We start from the raw sequence: 25,899 nt of genomic DNA, 5'->3' as shown, positions 1-25,899 counted from the left end.
CAGTATGAAAAAGTTCAAAAAAAATTAAGAAAAAAATGTGAAAAACTCATGTTGACCTTTTCATGTGTCGACCTTTTCCATGTCAACCTGATGCATGTTGACTAATAGTGGTCAACCTATTGAGTGTTGACCTAAGTGTTGTGGACCCAGAGACCGGACACCAGCTTATAGAGAGGCTAGGTGACAAGTACTGGTTGTCTTGAAGGGGGGATTGTACAGTGCTGGCTGCTCTGGGGTAGTGATAACTAGGTGCTATCACTGCTGCTGGTGGCTGTACTGGGGAGGGTAGTGTACAGTGCTGGCTGCTCTGGGATAGTGATAAGTTGATAACTAGGTGCTATCGCTGCTGCTGGTGTCTGTACTGGGGAGGGTAGTGTATGGTGCTGGCTGCTCTGGGGTAGTGATAACTAGGTGCTATCGCTGCTGCTGGTGGCTGTACTGGGGAGGGTAGTGTACAGTGCTGGCTGCTCTGGGGTAGTGATAACTAGGTACTATAGCTGCTGCTGGTGTCTGTACTGGGGAGGGTAGTGTATGGTGCTGGCTGCTCTGGGGTAGTGATAACTAGGTGCTATCGCTGCTGCTGGTGGCTGTACTGGGGAGGGTAGTGTATGGTGCTGGCTGCTCTGGGGTAGTGATAACTAGGTGCTATCGCTGCTGCTGGGGACAGTACTGGAGAGGGTAGTGTACAGTGCTGGCTGCTCTGGGGTAGTGATAACTAGGTGCTATCGCTGCTGCTGGTGGCTGTACTGGGGAGGGCAGTGTATGGCGCTGGCTACTCTGGGGTAGTGATAACTAGGTGCTATCGCTGCTGCTGGTGGCTGTACTGGGGAGGGCAGTGTATGGTGCTGGCTGCTCTGGGGTAGTGATAACTAGGTGCTATCGCTGCTGCTGGTGACTGTACTGGGGAGGGTAGTGTATGGTGCTGGCTGCTCTGGGGTAGTGATAACTAGGTGCTATCACTGCTGCTGGGGGCTGTACTGGGGAGGGTAGTGTATGGTGCTGGCTGCTCTGGGGTAGTGATAACTAGGTGCTATCACTGCTGCTGGTGGCTGTACTGGGGAGGGTAGTGTATGGTGCTGGCTGCTCTGGGGTAGTGATAACTAGGTGCTATCGCTGCTGCTGGTGGCTGTACTGGGGAGGGTAGTGTATGGTGCTGGCTGCTCTGGGGTAGTGATAACTAGGTGCTATCGCTGCTGCTGGTGGCTGTACTGGGGAGGGTAGTGTATGGTGCTGGCTGCTCTGGGGTAGTGATAACTAGGTGCTATCGCTGCTGCTGGTGGCTGTACTGGGGAGGGTAGTGTATGGTGCTGGCTGCTCTGGGGTAGTGATAACTAGGTGCTATCGCTGCTGCTGGTGGCTGTACTGGGGAGGGTAGTGTATGGTACTGGCTGCTCTGGGGTAGTGATAACTAGGTGCTATCACTGCTGCTGGTGGCTGTAATGGGGAGGGTTGTGTATGGTGCTGGCTGCTCTGGGGTAGGTGCTATCGCTGCTGCTGGTGGCTGTACTGGGGAGGGTAGTGTACAGTGCTGGCTGCTCTGGGGTAGTGATAACTAGGTGCTATCGCTGCTGCTGGTGGCTGTACTGGGGAGGGTAGTGTACAGTGCTGGCTGCTCTGGGGTAGTGATAACTAGGTGCTATCGCTGCTGCTGGTGGCTGTACTGGGGAGGGCAGTGTATGGTGCTGGCTGCTCTGGGGTAGTGATAACTAGGTGCTATCACTGCTGCTGGTGGCTGTACTGGGGAGGGTAGTGTACAGTGCTGGCTGCTCTGGGGGTAGTGATAACTAGGTGCTATCGCTGCTGCTGGTGGCTGTACTGGGGAGGGCAGTGTATGGTGCTGGCTGCTCTAGGGGTAGTGATAACTAGGTGCTATCGCTGCTGCTGGTGGCTGTACTGGGGAGGGCAGTGTATGGTGCTGGCTGCTCTGGGGTAGTGATAACTAGGTGCTATCGCTGCTGCTGGGGGCTGTACTGGGGAGGGCAGTGTATGGTGCTGGCTGCTCTGGGGTAGTGATAACTAGGTGCTGTCGCTGCTGCTGGTGGCTGTACTGGGGAGGGCAGTGTATGGCGCTGGCTACTCTGGGGTAGTGATAACTAGGTGCTATCGCTGCTGCTGGTGGCTGTACTGGGGAGGGCAGTGTATGGTGCTGGCTGCTCTGGGGTAGTGATAACTAGGTGCTATCGCTGCTGCTGGTGGCTGTACTGGGGAGGGTAGTGTATGGTGCTGGCTGCTCTGGGGTAGTGATAACTAGGTGCTATCACTGCTGCTGGTGGCTGTACTGGGGAGGGTAGTGTATGGTGCTGGCTGCTCTGGGGTAGTGATAACTAGGTGCTATCGCTGCTGCTGGTGGCTGTACTGGGGAGGGTAGTGTATGGTGCTGGCTGCTCTGGGGCAGTGATAACAAGGTTCTATCACTGCTGCTGGTGGCTGTGCTGAGGAGGGCAGTGTATGGTGCTGGCTGCTCTGGGGCAGTGATAACAAGGTTCTATCACTGCTGCTGGTGGCTGTGCTGGGGAGGGCAGTGTATGGTGCTGGCTGCTCTGGGGCAGTGATAACAAGGTTCTATCACTGCTGCTGGGGGCTGTACTGGGGAGGGTAGTGTATGGTGCTGGCTGCTCTAGGGGTAGGTCAGTGTCCACCTACTTAACTTTCAGTTAGAGGGAAAGTTCCCCCTATACTAGAATGATTAGTTGAGAAAAATCAAACAGGTGTAAGTTTCCTGACTAGTTGGCCAGACCGTTTTCTTCCTTATTTTTTTTCACTTGGCAGCAAATGGCTGGTTATCATTTGTTCCTATGCACTGCCAGATTATCATTTGGAATGATATTGTTCTGATGTATGGCTAGCATTAAGAACAGTAAGTAATCCTGTATCATGATCAAATGCAATCAGATCCATAAATAACAGAAAATAAGAAAGTATTACAGCAAGTAGAAAAACACTTTATGCAGGGTTGGTGCAGTCATTTTGGGTAATACAGTCTGTGGGTTATATATTCAATCCAAGAAAGGTACAAGGAGCGGCAGTCATGTTGGGTGCACCCGGGGTAGAATCAGTCACACCTAGAAGAGATGACACAAAATGGGGTGATTGCAGTGACCTAATGCTAGGATCCCAACATAACCATCTGTTACATGTATTTTTTATCCCATCCACAAACCTACCAGGTGAGGGGAAGCAGTTGGCTTTCCAACAGACGGGATCCCGTTGGTTGATATACAGATACCGGGATCCCAGAAGTAGGAGGCAGTGCCGACATTGAGATACCGATGCTGCACGGGATGCTGGTGTCACATTACTGACAGCCGGCATTCCAATTGCACTGCCGCAAGGGGTTAGGTTTAGACAGAAGAAGGGGATTAGGCGGCAGGGCCAGGAAGGTTAGGGTTAGGGACCGGGCAGGGGAGGGTTATGCACATATAAGGGAAGGTTAGGGTTAGAGACCGGGGAGGGGAGGGTTATGAACATATAAGGGAAGGTTAGGGTTAGGGACCGGGGAGGGGAGGGTTAGGCACATAGAAGGGGAGGTTAGGATTAGGTATCAAGCAGGAAGGGTTAGGATTAGGCAGCAGGGAAGGGAGGGTTAGGCACAAAGCAGGGAGGGTTAGGCACCACCAGGGAGGGTTAGGGTAGGGGGCAGATGAGGGATAGGGGACTTACTGGTGGGCTGTCGGGATTATGATGGATGGGATGCTGCTGTCAGTATTCCAACCGCCGGCATCCCGTCCATCGCAAATCATACTGATCACCAGGTGAGCCAGCCACGTTTGGCACATTGTAAAGGTTACTTTGTGGGAGGGATGAGACAGGACTTACTTCCACCTGGCAATTCACTGGGCAGAAAAGGCCATGCCTGGAATTGATGACACATAATGGAGGAGTGTAAAATGAAAACACCGCGCTGTGAGGTATCTATTTTGTTATTTCAATAAACCAAATATAAACAATCTAAATATGTAAACATATATAGTGGCTGTATATATATCAGAGATGAGGTCGGGAGACTTCCGTAATTAGCACATAAATACATTTATTTCATAATACATGTTAAAAACAAAAACTAAAATCCTAATCTAATATGCATGCATAGCTTTCAAATCAAGAACAAGAGGAGATTTTCCTGATCAGCATGTGAATAAATATATTGTTAATTTATTATTGATTTAAACTTGAGGACATATACTGAAACTGGAGGGAGGCAGGTTCAGGGGAAATTTAAGGAAAAATGACTTCACAGAAAGGGTAGTGGATAAGTGGAATAGCCTCCCATCAGAGGTGGTAGAAGCTAAGTCGGTAGAGCAATTTAAACATGCTTGGGATAGGCATATGAATATCCTTACAAAGAATTAAGATTCAAAAAGGGAAGCGATTTCCTAAAAGATAAAAAAAAATGGGGCAGACTAGATGGGCCAAGTGGTTCTTATCTGCCGTCAAATTCTATGTTTCTATGTAAATTAACAATATATTTATTCACATGCTGATCAGGAAAATCTCCTCTTTCTCTTGATTTGAAAGCTATGCATGCATATTAGATTAGGATTTTAGTTTTTGTTTTTAACATGTATTATGAAATAAATGTATTTATGTGCTAATTACGGAAGTCTCCCGACCTCATCTCTGATATATATACAGCCACTATATATGTTTACATATTTAGATCGTTTATATTTGGTTTATTGAAATAACAAATAGAATAGATACCTCACAGCGTGGTGTTTTCATTTTACACTTTACCTATACATGCTGAAGACTCTAACCAAGTCTTGAAACACACGCTGCAGTGTATTGTATCTATTTGTATTATTCTATAATTAATTTTAAAATTAGCGCCAGGAGGGTGGAATTGGCTTACCACCAGAGAACTAGTTCTCTATAAACTTTTTTCTACATAATGGAGGAGATAAAATGCTTGGCATGATCCATTTTTTATTCTACACAGAGCACCAGATGAGGAAGCCATGTTGTTTACACTATGTTACATAGAAACATAGAATTTGACGGCAGATAAGAACCACTTGGCCCATCTAGTCTGCCCCCTTTTTTTATCCTTTAGGAAATCGCTTCCCTTTTTGAATCTTAATTCTTTGTAAGGATATTCATATGCCTATCCCAAGCATGTTTAAATTGCTCTACCGTCTTAGCCTCTACCACCTCTGATGGGAGGCTATTCCACTTATCCACTACCCTTTCTGTGAAGTCATTTTTCCTTACCTTTCCCCTGAACCTGCCTCCCTCCAGTTTCAGTATATGTCCTCGAGTTCTAATACTTCTCTTCCTTTGAAGAATGTTTCCCTCCTGAACTTTGTTAAGAACCTTGGTATATTTGAAAGTTTCAATCATGTCCCCCCTTTCCCTTCTCGCCTCCAAATTATACATGTTAAGATCTTTTAGCCTTTCTGGGTAAGTTTTGTGATGTAGGCCATGCACCATTTTAGTTGCCCTTCTTTGTACACTCTCTAAAGTATTTATATCCTTCTGGAGATATGGCCTCCAGAACTGGACACAGTATTCCAGATGGGACCGTACCAATGACCTATACAGTGGCATTATTACTTATTTTTTCCTGCTACTGATTCCTCTCCCTATGCAACCAAGCATCTGACTTACTTTTCTCATTGCTTTGTTGCATTGCTATCCTGCCTTTAAGTCACTTGAAATAGTGACTCCTAAATCCCTTTCCTCCTCAGTAGTTTCCGTTATAGTACCCTTGATGCTATATTTAGCCTTTGGGTATTTGAGACCCAAGTGCATGATTTGGAATTGTTTAGCATTAAACTGTAGTTGCCACATTCTTGACCATTTCTCAAGCCTACCTAGGTCATCAATCATTTGTTTTACCCCTCCTGGCATGTCTTCCCTGTTGCATATCTTTGTATCATCTGCAAAAAGGCATACTTTCCCTTTTAATACCATTTGCAATGTAACCAACAAAGTTATTAAAGAGAACTGGTCCAAGTACAGATCCTTAGGGTACTCCACTGGTAACATTTCCCTCCATAGATTGCACTCCATTTACTACAACTGTCTGTCTGTTTCCTATCCTGCAACCAGGTTTTTAACCATTTAACTGTTTTATAATCCACCCCTATGCTTTCAAGTTTATTTAGTAGTCTGCTATGTGAGACAGTGTCAAATGCCTTACTAAAGTCTAGATATGCTACATCTACAGCTACCCCTTGATCTATTATTTTCGTCACAGAGTCAAAAAAGTCAATAAGATTTGTTTGGCATGATCTTCCACCAGTAAATCCATGCTGTTTTGGATCCTGTAAGTTGTTTGATTTAAGATATTCCACAACTCTTTCTTTTAATAGTTTTTCCATTATTTTCCCTACTACTGATGTAAGGCTTCCTGGTCTGTAGTTACTTGTTTCTACCTTGCTACCACTTTTGTGCTACATTGCTCTTTTCCAGTCCTCTAGAATGGCACCTGCATTTAGTGACTGGTTAAATAATTCTGTTAAAGGTGTCACCAGCACATCTTTTAGCTCTTTTACTATCCTTGGGTGTATCCCATCTGGCCCCATTGATTTATCCACTTTTTTAGTTTTGAAAGTTCTGTTAGGACCTTCTCCTCTGTAAATGTACTTTCATCTACCTTACTTTTATGAATGTCCTTGCAACTTAACTGTGGCCCCTTCCCTTCTCCTTCTGTAGTAAATACTGAACAAAAATAATTATTTAGGTGATCTGCTATTGCCTTGTCTCCCTCCACCAAATGCTCACTCTCTGTCTTAAGTCTTATTATTCCTCCATTTGATTTTCTCCTTTCACTTATATACTTAAAAAAAAAGTTTTGCCCCCTTTATCTACTGACTGGGCCATTTTCTCCTCAGCTTCTGCCTTTGCACGTCTGATCACTTTCTTAGCATCCTTCCGTCTATCAAGATACACCTCTTTGTCGTTATTCTTTTGAGTCTGTTTGTATTTCCTAAAAGCCATTTTTTTTGCATTCTCACTAGTTGATACTACTTTTGTGAACCACATTGGCTTCCTTTTCCTGGTGCTTTTCCTAACCCTTTTGATATACAAAGGTCTGTTGCCCTTAGTATTGCACTTTTTAGTTTTTCCCATCTCTCCTGCACTCCTTCCAAGTTCCTCCAGTCTGCCAATGAATCACTTAACCATCTCCTCATTTCTAAAATTCAACACCTTGGTTTTTGTGTGACAGGAGTTGGATCCTGTCTTTATACTATACCATACTGCTTGATGATCACCGGATCCCAGGTGCTCACCCACATATATGTCTGATATCCTGTCACCATATGTAAGAATTAAATCTAATATTAAGTCTTTGCGAGTGGGCTCCCTCACCAATTGCTTGAGAGAAGCTTCCTGTAAGGAATTTAGAAACTTGCCACTTGTAGCTGAACTTGCAAAAGACCTCTCCCGTTAACATCAGGTAAATTAAAGTCTCCCATGATTATAACTTCTCCCTTTAAAGCCATTTTAGTGCTGTCCAACAATAGGTTCCTGTCCAAATCCTGCCCCTAGCCTAGTAGTCTATAGATCACCCCAATGCGAATAATGTTCTTCTCTCCAGTTTCTATGGGGACCCAAAGGGCCTCAAATTTGTATTCAATTTTTTGTATTAAAGTAGCATATATGCTTTTTTCCCCACATACATTGCTACCCCTCCTGCTATTCTTCTCATTTTATCCTTCCTAAATAAATTGTATCCTGGTATAGCTATGTCAAAGTCATGATTCTCATTGCACCATGACTCTGTAATTGCCACAGTATCCAGGTTATCCCTTGTCATTATCACAATTAACTCTGTAATTTAGTCTCCTAAGCTCCTAGCATTTGCACACATAGCTTTAAGAATTTTGTCTGTGCATCTGTTATTAGTAGCCATGTTCAGACAGCAGGGCCAGTGCAAGGTCTCTCTGCACCCTAGGCAAAGCTTCAGCCTCGCACCCCCTAACCTGCAAAAAACCCCAAAAAAACACCACCACCTCTAGGAGGGTAGATGCAGGTTGCGACTAGGTGGGCTGGGGTGAATTGCATCATTATACATATACAGAGGAAAGGGACAACACTCAAGGACTTTTAAGGTGAAAAAGTATTTTGTAATCAAAGTCACAACATTTTGTGACTTTGTTCTCATGTATACTTTCACTTTCAAATCCTTGAATGGCGACCATTTTTTCTGCCTATGTATACAAACTATCCGGCATGTTAAGGATTGTACAATACACTGATGCCAATTTCACATTCACTAAATGCCGAGATATGCATCCGCATATGTGGTCTGGTGGGGATATTTAATTATATGTGTATACATACACACATACACACACATACACACACACACACACAGATACATATAGTTGTTTGCTCCTTATTGTGTTCCATTCCCCCATATGTAAGTTCATTACTGATCCCCTTACCTCCACATGTACTGCATTGTGCCCCAGTGCCTGTGTTTTCCCTATTATGCTGTTTACAGGTGCAAACCACCCATCAGGCTGTAAGATCTGCACTGTCTGTGGTCCCGCAGAACCCCCATGGGTTACTTACCTAAAAGTTGTTTCCTTGTTTTCCCTGATAATTGGTACCTCTTACAGGCGGCAGCAGCACTACAGCAATGCTGCTGGGAGCTGACATGTAGTCAATTGCTGCTTGCTGATGGAGAGCCGGGATCTAGGGGCCTGGAGGAGGTAGGTACATCAGGGCTATGAGAAGCGGCCGTAGAGGGGCCCCCCCGGATCCACAGTTAAATCCTCCCCTATGTGCCTTCACATGACTTTATGTTACACATGTCAGCACAGAGGAAACGCTGAGACATTATGTGGTACAGCCTGATAGTGGTTGCTGTACCTGACTAGACCCACAGCAGTGGCCAGCGCAGTGTAAAAGGAGGAGGTCACTTTCATATCATTCAGTTTTTTGTTAGATGAATTCAGTGGCGCCCTCCAATGGAAGGCGGCCCTAGGCAGCAGCCTAAATCTGCCTAATGGTAGAGCCGGCCCTGCCAGACAGTATAAAATAAATGACAAGTTTAAAGTTGAAATTACCTGTTTGGTGATGTTGCTCAGTGTTTGGTATTTCTTTTCTTTTACTAATCAGGAATCAGACTCTGTCATATACACCATGACTACACCTCACTAAATGTAAAGATATAGTACACCTGACCATAAATAGGCAAACGATCAAAGGAGGTAAACACCAGACAGCATGCAATAATAAACTATGTTTCACTGAGCAACTTCCCCACACATGCAATGCCAATTACAAGCAACGCATTACATCAAAAAACATACATGAGTTGCAAGCAAATCATGATATAACAACTGTTCTTAGACTGCATGAGGATGTGAGAAACATATGTACATATGTTTAAATGGACTGATAAGTTTGCATGAGGTTGAAAGGCCTGTTGGTTGCAGTGTGCAAATAAGAAATACATGGAACTGGTAAATATAAGGATAAAGTGAAAAGTGGACTAATGGGATAATCACTCCATAAAATTCCCATGGGTCGATCATCCTGCCCTTGACAGTACCAGGTGAGGCGGTTACAGTGGGCAGGGTGAGTGATTTATGAAGGTGTAACATACAGTGCGGAATTCCAGAGAAAGAAAGAGACAGTTGAGTTGGAGTCCATGATGCAGCAGATAGGAGAGAAGGTAGGTAGGACATCAGCATAGGGCAAACAAAATTCAACTAAATTTAAACAGAAGTAATTAATAGCTGTAGAATTTGCAAGCTTGATAATTCAGCAATACATTTTGGAAAATAAATTCTGTGGGAGCAGGGATGTGTGTGTTACAACGTGTGTAGTATGGTATGCCGGTGGCCGGGCTCCCGGCGGATATCATACCAACCACCAGCATACCAACAGCTGGACGAGTGCAAATGAGCCCCTTGCGGGCTCGCTGCGGGCACGGTGGTGTGCTACATGCGCCATGCTATGCTGTGCACCGGGATCCCGACAGCCGGCAAACTGAAGACCACCCATTACAACATTATTAGAGTTATACATGAGTTAAACAAATGGGAAACAGCAAGATAAAAGTAGACCTGAAATTTCTACTTCTCTAAAGCTACTTTGAAGGAACTGCTTTGGCTTCTCTCTAATTCAAACACCTGTTTTCTACATATCCTGGACACTACTTTCTGGGCACCCTGCTTGGACATTGCAAAGAGATAAGGCTTGCTACACCTCTGTTAGTTTTAGGTTTTTCCCTATAGCTTCCGCTCTTCACCCTGGACCTGTTGGGTTTGTGTGACTGGCAGTCGGGAGACCACCACCGGTCACCATGCCAACGCCACTCAGAGGATTCAGTGGCTCGCTGCACATGCCACAGGTTCTATTCCCACTCTGAGTGTCGTGGACACCCACAAGTGGGAATAGTCCCTGTAGGTCAGCATGCCAACCAGTGGGCTATGCATTGTTTAGGATCCTGGTATCTTGACCGGCGGTCTCCCAACTGCCAGTCACATAACCGCATCCCCCCCTGGACACTCTCCCCAGCTGAATCTCAGTGACCTGGCCATGAGTATCTGTCCACATACCCTCTCACCCTTATACTTTAACCCTCACCCTTAATCCTAACATTAATATCATAACCCTTTATCCAGTGGTTCTCAAACGGTGTGCCGTGTCACCCTGAGGTGCCTTGGGACACTCGCAGGGGTGCCCTGAGTTGGTGGTCCAGGACCAATTCAAATTATTTATGCCAATTTTAATAGACAAAACAAGTGCTGGTGGCTTCCAATCATAAAATATGTGGACAAATATAAGCAAGTCCTGTCCATCACTACATAACTGAACCTAAGGATGACATATAAACACAATTTACTGAATTTAATATCTTTCTAAATTTCTCAACAAGAAACGTTTGGCCTAGGGGTGCTGTGAAAAAAATTATGATGCTCTAGGGCGCTGTGATTCAAAAAATTTGGGAACCACTTCCTTAATCCTAATTCTCTAACACTAATATCCTAATCCTTACCCTTAATCCTAACATTATTATCCTAACCCTCACAAATATGATTTTTATCCCCCCCTCCAGAAACTGCTTAGATATTGTCTTTTTTTTTATTGAAAAAAGTTTAAAATATATTTAGAAAAATACATTGAAATATTTTGTTAAAAAATAAATACTTAGTGGGTGTTTTTCAACACACCACCGTGTCCATAGGCCCTTATTGTAAAATACTTCTTTCCCCCAAGAAGAAATTGTACATCCAGTAGCAAAATAATTCCCAACATTATAACCACCACACCCTACTGGTAACAGATCCCCCATACCCTCACTCCCAATGTCAGTGGGCCCCCAATATTTTGTGACCCCAATCCCCATGTGCCAATTTATAGATTTTATATATATATATATATATATATATATATATATGTGTGTGTGTGTGTGTGTAGGGGAAGTCCCACACTCTCACCCAACATAGGTAACGGCTGGGGTGCCAAATCAAAGTCTAATCCAATCACAGGGTCAGACTCATTAGTACACGGATGAAACTAAACAGGTAACGTGTGAATAAGACGTGCTATGTGCAGATCATGCAGAATGCCTGGTTCACAATCAAACAAATGTAGTGGGTGCAGGAAAAGATACACTCAGCATGCTAAGTATACCCAAATAATATGTAGGGGAAGTCCGACACTCTCACCCAACACAGGTAACGGCTGGGGTGCCAAATCAAAGTCTAATCCAATCACAGGTTCAGACTCATTAGTACAATACAGTGTTTCTCCACACTTCAGTGGAGAAAGATAGCACTCTCCAGACTTGCAAGATATAATATAAACAATAAAGTCATTTATTCAAAAACTCGGTTCCATGTAACTTAATGTCACAAATACAGTATATACACTGTCAAAGTCAGAAAAATATCATGATGCACACTACCATATTTGCACCTCATGCGTGTCCCCGCTGCGCGTGCCCACGCTCTCCCGTGCGTACGCATACCCGCTGGTGCGTGCACCCGCAGGCGCACGGTATGCGCATTTACGGTAGATTTTGTGTGCGTCTAGCGGGCGACTCGATCGTTACATATTTTAACCATATAATGTATTTTGTAGATTATGGTCCCTTTGATAGAATCTGAAAGTTTAGTTAATGTAGCATGTTCATGAACAAAGAGATCCCTCTTTGTTTGATACGAAGGGTCAGACAAGGGTTATACAGTGGTGTTTAGTATCCATCGGAAGAGTATTTAATTAGCAATATTCCGGTGTTGGTTTGAAGCGGATTAATCGCTCGTGCGAATAGTTATGGACATAAGAAGTTTATGGACTTTTACTATTATTTGCACTTTATTATCCATGCGGCGGGAAACCTAGTTTCCCACCCACCTGAGCAGTTGGAAATAGTCACAGCCCACCTGTATGAATCGACCTATGACCTTTTGTTATAATGCGGAGACGAATTCCTGTGTCCAATGAACAATGAGATTGTAGGGACCATTGAATTGTATTGTGTGTGGTGCATAAATAGACAAGCCGATCTGATCCAGCTCCCATTCTACTCTACTCTCCAACGGTTCTCACCACTGATAATCGGGAGCTGGATATCCAGAGGCGCATGCGATTGTTTCCTTTGTGCGTAAGTTTTCTCCGCAATCATATTGCCTTTATTGTTATTGTGAGCCATATCTCTCTCTCTCTCTCTCTCTCCTCTCCTCTTTCTCTCTTGTTTCTCTTACGTGTTATTGTACTGTTATTGTATTTTAAGTGTAGTTATCTGGTTAGGTAGTCTATGTTATATTGGTAGTGTATGACTTGTATTGTATTATTCTTTTGCAAATAGAACGTTCACATAAGGTGTTAGAACCTCAGCAGGGTGTCTGTGTCTCTCTAGCTGGTACAAAGGGTTTCTGAATTCTAAATCGCTCTAACAGCATTTACATTAACAAGGTTAAGCAGCGTTATATCGCTGCAGTATTTCAGTAGTAAAGTTTTACAATACAAACTCAATCATAGTGTGTTGCATACAAGGGTTACAGTGTAAGCATAATCTGTGTTTAAAGTTTATAAAGGTTACTGTCTGTGTGTATGCTCACTGTGGGTATTCCGTACACCCAGCACAGCGTGTGTACTTTATTTGCGTACCATGTGCGAGGTCTTCATACACAAATAGCGTACGGAGTGCGTAGCATGTGCACATGGTTTAGCAGCCATTACGGCTACACGGTATTAATATATAGCTAATGTTAAAAGGTAGATATTTGACTCTATCAAGTGGGGGCAAGTCCGGTCCATCTCATATCCGCAGTCAGGCGAAGAAGGCGCAGACTTTTATCGATCAGCAAAGGGAGGAAAAGGTAGTATCTTGGAGTGCTGATCAGATGAGAGTCTGCGTCTGATTCTTTTGGTCTGTAGGGATGCTGGTGGAATCCGAAGAAGGTAGGAACATTAAGCTATTGTCTTTGTAAATCTGGTTTTTATTTCTATTTGGTGCCAACTGCACACGCAGATTGGATGGTTTGTCTGTTTAAATAGGTTTAAAATTATTTTTAATCGCTCTGCATAGCGTGATAACTAAAAGGGGCTGGCATGATGATTTTTCTTTGTGACAAAAGGTCTGTCCCCCATTTTGTGTAAACCTCATGGATGGGGGAGGAGCAGCGGCCATTTTGGGAAGGTCAAATTTTTTTTGAACGGCGGATTTTCAGTTGACTCAGGAAATAATCAGCCATCCACTGTCAAAAAGAAATCATCATTTAATTAGTTTTTTTTTAATGCATTTGTTTAGTCCATATCATAGTCAATCATATGTAGTTCAGATAGAGTTTAATAACAGTTAATAATAAATTAAATATTTGATTTAAGAAATACACAAGTAGTTTTTTTTTTTTGGTAACTGTCTCTCTTCAAGAACCTGTTTTAACGCTGCTACTTGTAGGATGGCCATTGAAATGCAAATGACCTGTGGGACTGGTTTGTTGTTTTTTTTCTCTCTCCCAGCAGTGAAAGAAATTGCACATTCATATGCAAATTAGAAGCACTGAATAGGGTCTCATATATGTAATATCTATATGCGTGTGCTTACATCAATATATGTTATTAGATTAATTTAGAATTGCATGTTCATTTGTGTAATCTTCACATCTCACTTTCCTGGTTGCCATTTCATAATTGATAACGTGCTGAGAAAGATTTGTTGCTATTGGTACTTAAAGAGTAAAAATGATACATTAAGGGGTAATTTGTAAAACACACACACAGCTTTGCCTAAAGATACAAGGAGAGATCTGTGTGGTGCTCGGTAGATGATCGAGGATCACCTACATTGATAAACGTGTTAATTGTGTTACGGTGGATATCTGCCTTGCGTACACGTGTCTCTAACAAAAAGCTGAGACTCGCGTACACAAAGGCCGACGCACGCAGCGTATATTACGCAACGGAGCGTCTGGGTACGCCCACGTAACAAATCACACGATAGTGTTATTTTAAACAGGCGAAAAGGTGGCAACGCGATAAATAGCGCAAATCGATTTTAGTGTCCGAAATTTAAGCTAATAGATCCTTCTCCAATTTACGACTCATCTGGTCTAAAGGGAAGAAATTTCTGCGCAGAAATAGAAAGAAATAGAAACAAAAGTAAAGTGTACATGTGGTGAGTGAGTGTTTGCATATATAAGTTTCTACAATTTTTTGGGATTGAACCACAGAAATCATCGAGTTCTCGTGAAGTACATACGTGTAAGTGACATACATGGTGGCTAGGGAGGCATCCCTTGTTAAACATATAAAGAGCATTAGAGTGTAGCAGACCAGGAGGTCATACTGTAGCAGACCAGGAGGTCTGGAACAGACCAGGAGGTCTAGGTACAGCAGACAAAGAAGTCCGCTATAGAGACAAGTAGCACAACACCAGGAAGGGTTGGTGCGGAACCCATATAGGCCATAAAGCTCAGGCTGAAGGAATTCGCAGCTGCTAAATTTCGATTCCACTGGTCGCTCCGCACATAAGATTAGTTGCTTATGTGCTGAACGATTGTACTGCACGTAATTGTGTGCATTAGTTAGTAATTTGACCCAGTACCATTTGCGTACGAAAGGGGTCATAAACGCTATTTGTACATTCTAACGTGATTTGTGTAATTTTTTATTTTTGTAAGGGAAGTTTGCTGGTCACTCAGGAATTATCCAACAACCAACAGTTACTGGAAAGGGTTAATGCTCTGCGGATCACACTCGCATGTTCCAGTAAACAAAGGTTCATAGGGGCCCTAGGTCGAGTACGCCAGCGCTAAAGCAGTGTGTGGGCGTATTGGTCGGCGTGGGCGAGTGAGTGGGGTACTCGGTAAACTACCACCGTCAACCTATCTTGAACATCTTGGTTTTTGTAAGGGTTCGCTGAAGACCCTGATATAAAGGTCAGAGGTAGTGCAAGCAACACCTGCAAGTTATGGGGGCCAGTTGTTCAGGTAGGGGGCGATCAACCTCGGTTCGGGTTGATTTAGTAAACCGACCAATCGGGTCGGCAAGGTATGTAATGTGTGAAAAATACGGTTCACACACAGAGGTTTTATGTGATGAATGGGAAAGAATGACTGCACATGACGGGGAGAAGTTCCCAAGAGTAGGCAGCTTTAGCCCAGATGTGTTACTGAATCTAAGGAGAAGGATAGGTCTTATTAAATCAGCAGAGAGATGGATCAAACATTATGATTGTTTAAAATTGTGGCAACAGGAAAGTGAAATGCAAAGAGAGTTAACTGACATATCTGACTCTCATCTTGGGAGGAGAGACATGGCAATGGAGAGGATTATGGTTGCGGAGAAAGGCACAAGGTTGTACAATAAAAATGCACTTAGCAACTGTATTATAGATGATAAGAATAATTGTAATAAACATAACCATGATAATTGTAATACTGTTAAATGTACAACTATTAACCTATGCAAGTTGCACCCCATGTTAAACTTCCCTCAGGAATACAAGCAAGAAAGTGAGCCCAGCACGATGTCGGCACCTCTTCCAGCAGCCATCACACAAGACATCCAGGTGGACGCGACCAAATCGGTAAAGGCAATAATCAAATCCCCTAACGGAGGGTCAGGTGAGGTCGTGTCCACAGGTACGTACAATGTTTTATGTCACGCACAAACAAATGTACCCCATATTGTAAGACCAAAACAAGGTGATGTAATCGAGTTTAGTCCTGTCAGGGTGATCACAGTCCCCAATGGGAAGACTGACGATCAGGGAATCATTCCGGTCAAGGACAGTGCAATGCGCTGTCCCTGGTCCCGGACAGAACTAAGATCAATCATGTCTGAATTCCCTGATCCCAGGGAAGATTTAGTTGCATGCCAAAGATTTATTAAAGAACTAGGAAACTCCACAGAACCCACCAACAAAGAGTGGCGGACAGTGTTGAGGGCATGTTTGCCCTCCAGTGTTGACCCTGCGAAATTTATTGCGGATTGTAAATTAGACACGGAGGTACCTTGTACGGAGGAATACAATCAGGAATGTATTAAGCAGATCAACCAACAGTTAGAAGTATATTTCCCAGCCATTGTCGAGTGGAACAAAATCTTCTCCATAAGACAAAACGAAGGGGAAAGTACTTCTAATTATTTCCACCGGGCATTGCAGGACATGACTAGGTATACGGGTATAGAAAACATCGAAACAAGTGCACCGCACAGAGAAGTAGCAGTATCTGTGCTAATGGATGGTTTAAAGGAAGTGTTGAGAGCAAGGATACAGATCACAAATCCATACTGGAGAGAGAAATCAATAACTGCATTAAGGGACTCTGCTGTTGGGCATGAGCAAAACAGCATCAAGCACGGGGAAACAAAGAAGCCTCAGATCCCTGTGGGTAAGTTAAAGGTGAAAAGCTGTTACAACTGCTTAAGGGAAGGTCATGTTGCACGAGATTGTAGGTCTAAAAACACACACAAGGTATATACACCCCCTAGACAACAACATGACCATAATAGTCAAAGAACCAGAGAAACACAGAAAGAGAGGTTGATGGCGATGGGCATCCAAGCATTAGAGGAGACATCAAATCAACCAAAACCCCAGGCCATTGGCACATGGAGGAACTCAAGGATTTGTTATCGTTGTAAAAGAGAAGGGCATTATGCCAGCAACTGCAACAGCCCACATAAAGTCAGACCCCCTAGACATGAAAATGAACAAAAGTTAGGACACACCAAATTGTAACCAGGGATCAGATAGGAAGAATTTTGGCCCACACTCATGATATGTAGTCAGGAAAGGTGATCATTAGGACTGATGGTAAGCCTGAGGTAACGGTTAATAAATTGGGAGGTCATTCCCTGAAGACACAGGAATAACCGGGTGAAACGTTGTAAATGTATCTGTGAAATGTTTCTTTTTCTCTCCCCATCTCTGACGATTATTGGTAGGACTCAAACATTGCATATCTGCTTGGTCTTTGCTGAAGTCTACCAAACCCCAGCATGACCTATCCGCATCAATGTATCCTGGCCAGATACAGAGGGTGGAGTATGGAGGTGCTGGTGGGAGGGACTGCGCAAGGAAACCATGGGACATGTAGATATGACAGCCTGATGATCTGACAATATTTTAAAAATGTTTGAAAAATGTTTTTTTTCCTGTTGTTTATTGTTGATTTATGTGATATATACATATATGAACGGTTCTCTCTCTCTCTTGTTGTTTTTTCTCCTCTCCCTCTTCTTTCTCATGTTTTCATGTTTTAAAGATGGTATGTCACACATCAGTTAGACAAATGGTAATGCAAGATTTTTGCTCCTTACAGAAAGATCGCTGGTTTGGAAGGAATATTGCATCACCGGAATGTTCGGTTGGAAGACTGAGAGACAGCACCTTTGAGATGACAGCAGAACAAGAAGAACAACAAGACTAGAGAACTAATTATCGTAACAAGTTTCTCTCCCCCTCAAACTGTTTTCCTGTACCCCCATTACAAATTTCTCCTTTCTCCTCTTGTAAGATGGACTTGCCCCAAGAGACTGTGATCCGGATTTTCCTGTTGACCATGATGTTGACCCGAGCAGTCTGTTCCGGCGAGAGTACCATGGAGGTCGAGAAAGGATCCAGAATGGGTTTCTGATGACTAAGACGGAGGTGTAAATTTCCAATAGCAACACAATCACCAAGCAAAGGCGAGTACCGGAAACGATCTAGCAGCCATGTTATTTGTAAACATTGTGAAGGATTGTTAGCTAAAGATAACTGTATCTGTAGGCTCTGTGACAGTGTAGTTGAGGATGGGTGTATCAAGAAATGCCAATCCAGTTTTAATATCCACATGGACCGGCATCCATTGAGTGACTATCACTCCTTAGTGGGTAATGTGTTAAATCAGACAGATTGTTGGGTATGCTCTCAAGTACCTCAAGGCCATAGCAAATCAGGATTAGTGCCCTTCCCTTTAACTATAGGGGAGGTACTTGAGCTAAGTGGTGGGAGGCCGGTGGACAGGAGGTTTAATATCTCCAGTCCTCCTAGTTTGAAGCTCCACCAATATCATGTGGATAGATCCCTAGTATGTTTTAACATTTCCAATCCCCGAAAGCCGGGAAATTGGGAAGTGTCATGGAATAACCAAACCATGACCTTTTCATACAGAGCCGATAGAATGCCAACAGATACAGAACTTATACGCCACATAGCTGGTAGTGGAAAATATTTCCGATATAGGTATACCCTAGGAAGTAGGTCCATGAGAGTTGGAGAGGTATCACCAGGATACTGTGCACATATCATACAAACAGATACGTGTACTAGACAGATGGGAGAATTAGGGTTAGGAGATTTCACATGGAAAATGTGTAATATGGTTATGTCCTACTCCGTCCCATACGTTCTCCCCGATGATGCATATTTCATATGCGGGAGGAAGGCGTATAAGTGGCTTGCCCCAAACTCAGAAGGGTTGTGTTATATTGGAAAAGTACTGCCTGAGGTAATGACTGTATCACATACTAAAATGAAAGATATTCACCGCAGTGCCCAAGCTCCTTATACCCACACTCATTACGAGCATATCGTTAAACGGCACCTGATAGAGAGAACAGAGCATCCGGCCTCTGACCTGATCAGTGAATCCACCGGGATTCAATTCCTAATCGCGTTAGATATCACTCGCACCGCCAGAGGAGTGATAAATTATAAATATATATCAGTGCTTGCAAATTTATTAGACAATATCACTGAAATGTATGATGACACATTCAGGTATACTGGAAGGGAGCTCCAAGCTTATAAAACAGAACTGGTTCAGCATAGGATGATTCTCAATTATCTCACAGCTGTGACGGGCGGATATTGTGTCACCTTGGCAACTCAGTATGGAATAAAGTGCTGCACGTATATTACGAATAGCACCGAGGACCCGGTCGAGGCCATAGACCAAAAGATGGACGACATTCTCCAATTAAAGTGGGAATTCCGCAGGAGACACAATCTCACCCTTGCTGCTGTGGGTAATGAGCTGACCAGTTGGGTGTCATGGTTGAACCCGCGAAATTGGTTCTCTGGTTTAGGAGAATGGGCTCAAGGAGTCATAATGGATGTAGGGAAGTTTCTTCTATGTATCTTGGGTGTTGCCATATCGATTGGCTTGATATTTAGATGCGGTCTGGCTTTAACGAAGTGCAAACTGAGTACCAGGGTCATGAGTCTAAGGAGTGAGGAAATTGTAATTCCAATGGATTTGATTTATGACCCAACGATAGAGACAATGATGTGATGAAAATGTGATTCTACGGTCCGTTTCTTTCACCTGTTTCTCCTTTTCTCCAAGATAAAAAAGACCCGCTTGGAAGAGGAATTTGATGACCTTATATACAGACAACAGATGGATTAAAGAAGAAGTTTGACAACCTTGTACACAAACAACAGATGGACTATGCCATAGACCCCCAGTTTCCCTAGAAATTTTAAATTTACGCTAGCCCAACTTTTTTTGTAAGTCTATGGACATTGACAAGGCTTTTTGCATACCGTTAATAGCAAAAGCCCAAAGGAGACTTCAAACAAGACTTCAGACAAGACTTCAGACAAGACTTAAACCAACAAATGCATATTAACCTCACATAGAATACCACTGCATTTACCATAATTGTTTCTTATCTTCATCTCTACAACCTTCAGGTAATGACACACATAGTCGATAGGGAATACAGGCACAGATATCAGCAATCACATATTCTTCCCCATTCATGTATCATCAACTAAAATGTGCTCCCCCATTTTGTTGCAACTAAAAGCCGAAACGAGCTTGGTAAAGTTTGACAGCCCATCCACAGACCCGTACCACGGGATAAGAAGAATTCAAATGTATACTTCGCAATACCTCGAAGCTTGATTTACAACACGTACGGCACAATGATACATGACCCTCCAAACATGGACTCATACACACATGCTTCTGCTATCTCACTAGGTCATACCCTTTCCTCACCTTCTCCTCTCCTCCCCTACCCAACCATAGAAATATTTACACATGACATATATTTTTCTCGTTTTTGAAATGGTTTAGAAAGTGGCAGTTATTGGTGACTGCCAAAGGGTGGACTGTCAAAGTCAGAAAAATATCATGATGCACACTACCATATTTGCACCTCATGCGTGTCCCCGCTGCGCGTGCCCACGCTCTCCCATGCGTACGCATACCCGCTGGTGCGTGCACCCGCAGGCGCACGGTATGCGCATTTACGGTAGATTTTGTGTGCGTCTAGCGGGCGACTCGATCGTTACATATTTTAACCATATAATGTATTTTGTAGATTATGGTCCCTGTCAAAGTCAGAAAAATATCTCTATGCACACTACCATATTTGCACCTCACACAGGTCCGTGCTGCGCATGCGTACGCTCTCCCGTACGTGCGCATACTCACAGTCGCGGGCACCCGCAGGCGCACGGTATGCGTATTTACGGTAGAGTTTATGTGATCGTAGCGTGCGACTCAATCATTACATATTTTCACTATATAATGTATTTTGTAGATCATGGTCCCTTTGATAGATTCTGAAAGTTTAGTTAACATAGCATGTTCCTGAACAGAGAGATCCCTCTTTGTATTGTACGAAGGGTCTAACAGGGGTCATACAGTGGTGTTTGGTACCCATCGGAAGAGTATTTAAATAGCAATATTCCGGTGTTGGTTTGGAGCGGATTAATCGCTCGTGCGAATAGTTATGGACATAAGAAGTTTATGTCCATTTACTATTATTTGTTCTTATTTAGTCATGCGGCGGGAAACCCAGTATCCCACCCACCTGAACAGTTGGAAGCAGTCACAGCCCACCTGTATGAATCAACCTATGACCTTTTGTTATAATGCGAAGCCGAATTCCTGTGTCCAATGAACAAGGAGATTGTAGGGACCATTGAATTGTATTGTGTGTGGGGCATAAATAGGCAGGCCGACCATATCCAGTTCACTCTCTTCAACGGTTCTCATTGCTGATAATCGGGAGCTGGATATCGAGGCGCATGCGATCGTTTCCCCTTGTGCGTAAGTGTTTCTCCGCAACTATATTGATCTTCTTGTTATTGTGGGCCAATCTCTCTCTCTCTCTCTCTCTCTCTCTCTCTTCTCCTCTTTCTCTCTTATTTTCCCTTAAATAGTAATTGTATTGTATTTCCTGTGTAGTTATCTGGTTAGGTAGTCTATGTTATATTGTAGTGTATGATTTGTATTTGTATTAATTCTTTTGCAAGTATATCATTCATAATATATATATATATTAGGCGTTGGACCCTGAGCACGGTATCTGTGTATTTCTTATAGTGTTAAGTATTCTCAGAGCGTCGGTGACGCTAGAACAGCTTTAAAGGTAATAAGGTTATACTGTGTTGCCTTTACACTCTATCATTACACTAAGGTTTTACTGCACAATACACTGTTTATGGTTTAGATACAAAGGTTTAACATTGTTAGCGTCAGCGCCGCTGGTGATCTCCTCGTGGTCCCGAGCGTCCGCTACGCTATAGCGAATCATTACGTTAGTCAGCAGCCAATAGCGTGCCTGCCTGTGATCTCTTGGCCGTGAGCGAACGTGACGCTTGAGCGTCTCGACTACGGCTAAGCGATTGTTACGCAACGTGCGTACCATACGTAGATAGCGTACAGTGTTCTTAGACCTCATAAAGGGTATTATATAAGATAAATATTTAGCTTTATCAATTGGCGGCTCGCCCGTCCTTCACATATCTGCACTAGGTAATTTCAGCAGACATTATCCAGCAGCAAAGGACGGGAGATCATATTCCTCGTAGTCCTGTTTGGATAAGCGTCTGCTTCGCTTAGTAAAGGGTGCTGAAGGAATCCGGGACCGGAGGTAAGAACAAAACGATAGTGTCTTTTTAAAAACTGTTTATTTCTGTCTTGCGTACACACGCACGCATATCTGCATTTCTTTTCATTCGTGTATTTTCATATATCACTCTCCTGTTTGCCATTGTATAATTGATAAACGTACTAAGAGAGATTTGTCGCTATTTCATAGTTAAAGTGTAAAAGTAATACATTAAAGGGATAAAGTGTAAAGCGCACACGCAACTCTACCTAAAGGTATAAAGAGAGATTGGTGTGGTGCTTGGTAGATGATCAAGGATCATCTACATTGATAAAACGTGTTAGTTGTGTTACGGTAGACAAAAACTGGTGTACACGTGTCTCTAACAAAGGGAGAGACTCGCGTACGCAAAGGCCGACGCACGCAGCGTAAATTACGCAACGGAGCGTCTGGGTACGCCCACGTAACTCAAACAACACGCGATAAATAACGCAACAGGCGATAAATAGCGAAAATTTATTTTAACATTCGAAATTTAAATTAATAGATCCTTCTCCTAATTTGTAACACATCTGGTCTAAAGAGAAATTTCTGCGCAGAAATAGAAATAGAAACAAAAGTGTACATGTGGTGAGTGAGTGTTTTTACATACAATTTTGAGGTTGAACCAAAAGAAATCATCGAGTTCTCGTGAGGTACATACGTGTAAGTGACATGCACGGTGGCTAGGGAGGCATCCTTGGTTAAACATAAAATTTGAGCATTAGAGTATAGCAGACCAGGAGGTCATACTGTAACAGACCAGGAGTTCATAGCAGACCAGCAGGTTCAGGTACAGCAGACAAGGAAGTCCGCTATACAGTCCACAGGCACAACACCTAAAAGGGTTGGTGCAACACCCATATAGGCCATACAAGCTCTTGCTGAAGGAATTCGCAGCCGCAATTTTCGATTCCACTGGTCGCTCCGTACATAAGATTAGTTGCTTATGTGCTGAACGATTGTACCGCACGTAATTGTGTGCATTAGTAAACCTGACCGGTACTATTTGTGTACGAAGGTCATAAACGCTATTTGTACATTCTGACGTGATTTGTGTAATTTTTTATTTTTACAAAGGGAAGTTCGCTGGTCACTCAGGAATTATCCAACAACCTCACCTTTACTGGAAAGAGTAAGTGTTCTGCGGATATCCCTCGCATGTTCCAGTAAACAAAGGTTAAATAGGTGCCCTGGGTCGAGTACGCCAGCACCATATCGGTGTGATCAGGTCGTATTGGTCGGCGTGGGCAGAGTGAGTAAGGTGCTCGGTAAACCTTACCGTCAACCTATCGTGAATATCTTGGTTTTTTGTAAGGGTCCGTAACACCTGCAAATTATGGGGAGAAATTGTTTTAAAATATACCAATAGATCGGTATATTTAGGAAACGGGCGCTTAAACAGAGCTGTGTTCCTAAAGCTGCTGCTATGACAGGTGATAGTCAGTCACCACATATAGAAAACACAAAATAATATAAAAACAGCGCTACCAGGTGCTGATATTAAATCATTAAAAATATATTTAATACAAATGAATTAGTGTCAATAACATGAATAAAAACAAATTGAATAAAACAAGCCTCATAAGCCAGTAATATGACCAAACAATGAATTATCCATGGACTATTGTTAAGGCCAAATAGTAGTGAGTGTTCCAATGCTTTTGAAATCTCCTATCCTGTATGGATATGCGTATGATAGTTACCAGATCCCAAGTGGAAAGGCAGGGTATTCCACCTAGCGCGGTGATGATGGTTCTGTCCTGCGCAAAAAGTGAATGGTGGTTCTCCCTTTTTATTGCTGTATGTCCACAGTTATGGATCGGTCTCCAGACGGGTGAGCGTGAGATGGATCAAAGCTCTAAGGACCACTGCGGGTCATAACAAACGTCGAAGTCCAACTTTAGAAAGAAGCAATGGATGGAAGATTCCATAGACTCACTGGCCTTGGCGGTGTCCTGGTCATAGACTGGCAGCCTAACGCGTTTCACTGTCTGTTTGGCAGCTTTATCAAAGGTAGTGTACTAGAGGCTCACTTCCCCTTATATAGGGGATTTAATGAAGGAATATTCAGCACCTGGACTAACATTAATTATATACATTTATTTAAAACAATCTCAAATTATCTAGGTAGCAGCAGGAGAACAGACTTAATAATGTATATATCTTCTATTCAAAAAACGAAGTTCACAATCCACTTAAAAAGGACTTTTCTTATTTTTCATATTCAAACTAACGATCATGTGATCTTGGTCACATGACCGCTCTATCTCTTATCATAGGCTCTAATCTACTGACAGGAAACGTTGCTATAACAACCGTGTAAACATCGTTCAGGCTATCGGATGTCCATGCCCATATTGGGATTTCCGGCAACGTCATACTTCCGGTCACGTGTTATAAACACGTGATCGAACGCGTTGCCATAGTGACAATGCAATCCTTATTTCTACTCTCATACAAAGATATCTCGCGATGTAATCCTTCCGGTCACGTGTTTATGATCACGTGATCGGACTGAACTATGTGACCTTGTTGTTATAATAACCTTTTATTTGCACCACGGAACTGTGGATAACCAATATTATATCTCCTATTATATGAGACTAGTCATATTATCAGACGGGGACCCATAACGTACATATAAATAAAAGTGAATATAAATAAATAAAATTATGGGGGCCAGTTGTTCAGGAAGGGGGCGATCAACCTCGGTTCGGGTTGATTCCATAAACCGACCAGTCGGGTCGGCAAGGTACGTAATGTGTGAAAAGTACGGAAGTCACACAGAAGCTTTATGTGATGAATGGGAGAGAATGACAGTACATGACGGGGAGAAATTCCCAAGAGTAGGTAGCTTCAGCACAGAAGTGTTAACGAATTTAAGGAGAAGGATATGTCTCATTAAATCAGCAAAGAGACGAATCAAGCATTATGATTATTTGCAGTTGTGGCAACAGGAGGGTGACATACAGAGAGGATTGGCTCAGGCGGCGGGATCTGGCTCGATCAGAAAACTGATAGCCACGGCCCCACCGCCACCATACATATCAGGAGAGAAATTGGTTGCGGAGAATGACGCACTAAGGTGTAACACACAAACACTTAGCAACTGTGTAAATGTTAAAGATAATGTTAACCAATTAACCAATGCAAGTATTAACCCGTGCAAGTTGTACCCTGTTTTGAACTTTCCTCAGGAGTGTGATCAAGAGGACGAATCGGCAACAATTTCAGCGCTCTCTCTAGCAGCCACCATAGCAGAGACCACAGTAGGCACAGCTCCACCCCCGAGATTAGTAACAAAGGCCCCTAGCGGAGGGATAGGTGAGGTCGTATCAACGGGTAAGTACGGCACCATACACTATGCTGAAACTATCTCACCACAGCCTGTAGAATCTACACAGAATGAGGTTGTTAGAGTTAATCCTGTTAAGGTAATAGTAGTTCCAAATGGGAAAACAGACACTTCAGGAGTCACTCCTGTTAGGAACATTGCCATGTACAGCCCATTTTCCCGAATGGAATTAAGGACCATAGTGTCTGATTTCCCTGACCCTAGAAAAGACTTAGTTGCCAGCCAAAAATACATCAGAGACCTAGGTA

Source organism: Pseudophryne corroboree, chromosome 11 (genome assembly GCF_028390025.1).
Source record: "Pseudophryne corroboree isolate aPseCor3 chromosome 11, aPseCor3.hap2, whole genome shotgun sequence".
Classification (NCBI taxonomy): domain Eukaryota; kingdom Metazoa; phylum Chordata; class Amphibia; order Anura; family Myobatrachidae; genus Pseudophryne; species Pseudophryne corroboree.
The sequence above is the reverse complement of the archived record's forward strand: the minus strand, read 5'-3'. Positions refer to the sequence as shown.